The sequence below is a fragment of the Pogoniulus pusillus genome, chromosome 32 (genome assembly GCF_015220805.1).
Source record: "Pogoniulus pusillus isolate bPogPus1 chromosome 32, bPogPus1.pri, whole genome shotgun sequence".
In the NCBI taxonomy this organism is placed as follows: domain Eukaryota; kingdom Metazoa; phylum Chordata; class Aves; order Piciformes; family Lybiidae; genus Pogoniulus; species Pogoniulus pusillus.
In genome coordinates, this window is record NC_087295.1 from 3,676,302 (window position 1) to 3,679,463 (window position 3,162).

The window sequence follows — 3,162 nt, forward strand, 5'->3', positions numbered from 1 at the left end:
CATAGTAAGGTCTTCCTGGAGCCTTCTGCAGGGTGAATCCCAATTCTCTCAGCCTGTCCTCACAGCAGAGGTGTCCCAGCCCTCTGATCATTTCCGTGTACTCTTCTGGCTCCACTCCAACAGGTCCATGTCTTTCCTGTGCTGAGGACTCCAGAGCTGGGTGCAGCACTGCAGGTGGGGTCTCATTGCAGAGTGGATTAGAGAGGTAGGGTCCCCCCTTCCTCGACCTGCTGGCCACACTGCTTTGGATGCAGCTCAGGTTATGGTTGGCCTTCTGGGCTGTGAAAGCACCTTTCCAGCTCGTGTCTACCTTTTCACCCACTAGCATCCCCAAGGCTTCCACAGGGCTGTTCTCAATCCTTTCATCCCTCAGCCTGTACTGATACCTGGATTGCCTTGACCCAGGTGCAGGACCTTGTATTTGGCCTTGCTGAACCATGTGAGCTAGTGGAAGGCCACTTTCCAAGCTTGTCTGGCTCTCTCTGGAGTTTCTCTTTAGTGTTCATGATTATAAAGTTTGATTTGTGCACATTAGAAATCTGGGGGCTTTTAGAATTTGAGAAAACAAGTGTAGCTAGGAGTTGCCTAACTTCATGCCATGCAAGAGGCACCTGCAAGAGTGCCTTTTGATAGTGGTGTGTTATGAAATATGCTGAGCAGTGCTGCTCAGCTACCACACTGAGTATCAAACAGCAATTACTGCTTGCACTAAACCAATCAGATCATCCCAAAGACATTGTCTACAAAAGAACCCATTTTATTTCAATGCCCAATAAATGGTGGGGCTTTCACATTAGACCTCTTCTTGCCACAGGGTGAGCTTACAGATCCTGTACTGGGTGATTCCTTCACTGAAATTGAACCACATCATGGAAGAAAGTATTGACATCAGCTTTAACATCAAAGTGTGATGGGTAAGTCATGTGAGAATCCTTAATACTCGATTTGTAATTTCTTAGTCAAGAGATTTTCCTTCTCTCTGCTCTCTTGTAAAAATACTTAATCCCATCCTACTCATATTACCTATTTGGGAGGCAATCTGGTCACCACCAGTGAGAGTCACTTCACTTTTCTTAAAGGAGAAATAAATAAGAGCTGACCAGTTACAGAAGCAGAGGTGTTAACTCAGCTAGCCAGGGATATCTCTGGGCATGGCTTTGTAGCTTGAAGTCTGAGAACCAGTCATACACAGGAGTATGAACCTCCCGTCACATCCTTAAATACATTTAGGCAGATCAGTTGCTTTGATTTCAAAGGAGATTTGGGACTGTAATGATTTTGTACATCTCAGTATCTATCTTTAGACACCACATTTAACTACAGGATTATTCACATATATTCTGTTGACAGAACCAAATGACTCATTTCAAGTGTTTACCTCTGTATGAAAGAGAAGAAATACTTGAGACTTACATCAGCAAGTGGCTTATTTTACATTGGTGTAGTTGATGTAATGAGACACATTAAAGATAACTGTTGCAACTTAGAGCTTTAGTTCCTGTGAGAACAATTAACTGATGTTCCAAAGCCAGTGGAGACAGCAAAGAGCAGTGTCCTGCCTAAACTGAGACACTCTGAGACCTGCTAACTGCTCTGAGTCACACTGAAATGACAACCCACATTTCAGTTGCAGCACAGGCTAGGAAGCTCTATACCCATTCCTTGGAAAAGCCAAGTGACAAAAAGGCTCTTTTGCTTCTTCTCAAACTCTTGTCCACCAGTATTACAGTGGCACATCCACTTTTTTAAGAGCAGCATTAGAAAGAGCTCAGGCCTCCACTTGGCATCCTTCTTGCCCTACCTCTGCCACAGCTTAAGGCTAGGGAATCTTTAGCAAGCAATATATATGCAGTGACTTGAATTAGAATGTATCTGTTACCTGTCAAGCAGTGATAGTACTTTCAAATAAGGACTTTGGATTTTTTCAGCCCTCAGAGGAGGAACAAACCCTAATAGTCTCTCACCAGAAATAAGTGTATTGAGAACAACACACAAATTCTAACCTGCCCTTGTGGCTGGTTGCTTATTCTGTCAAAGAACCTACTATTGCCACAGACCTAAAGACTGAAAAAAAGGAATTTAAATAGAAGCAGGGGAAAACCAAACGTGGAATGCTTTAGGATGTGAATTATGAGTCATGACCTTGGCTTCTCTTTCCATTTTCTTTGCTCCAGAAGATTACAGACACCCTTTCCTTAACGCCTTGTAATAGGCACACATGAACACAGTCCAAGGTAACAATTTAAGTGGAATGTTGTCCGAGACCTATGTGCAACCTGCTCCACTCCTTTGGGAGGTGGAGCAGACACTCCATTACTTGCACACAGAACTCAGTTGCTTGCACTGAAACCTCAGTGTCACCAGAGAAAGGCATGCCTGTTAGTAAACTGCTGAGTCTTATTCTCTGTTTCACTGCTCTAATGCTATAGCTGGGGCAAAGTTTAGTTTGCTCTTTTCTCTGATCTTATACAGCAGAGCATATTATCTCTGTACACTTGTTAAAAGAGATGTATCCTGGATCTAGCCTGCTGCACTGACCTGCAGACAGTGACCTTATGACAGATACAGCATTGAGGAAGGTTTGGACTAAAATAAGGACGCAGAGCAGGCTTCCCCAAAGCAAAGGATGGTTTTCTGAAGGGGCTAGTTGGTTGAGTTTCTGTCGTATTTTCACAAGGATGTCAATCACGCTTGGATTTTCTGGTGCTAAGCTCCGTGAATGTAAGGAGAGTGCTCCGACAAGACATAGGAGCTTAAGTGGAAATCAGGCCAGCGACAGCTAATCAGTTTCACTGCTCGTTTGGATTGCTCTGTTACGGTTTGAGGTGACCCCTTGCAAAGAGATGAGACCCCAGCGCAGGGCACATGGTCCCCCGTGGGTCAGTGCCGCTTCGCACGTTGGCCTGGTCCATCCGGCAAACGGCGGCGACGGCTGCGAGCAGGTCCCGGTCCCCGTCCCCGCCCCCGCCCCGGAGGCCCTGCGGCCCAGCCCCGCCCCTTCACTAAGCTCTCGGCAGCGCAGAGTTGAGCTCCGCCCCCTCCGCCCCAGGCCCCGCCCCGCGCCAGGCCCCGCCCCGCCAGGCCCCGGAGCCTGCGGCCCAGCCCCGCCCCTTCACTAAGCGCTCAGCAGCGCCGAGGAGTTGAGCTCCGCCCTCTCCGCAC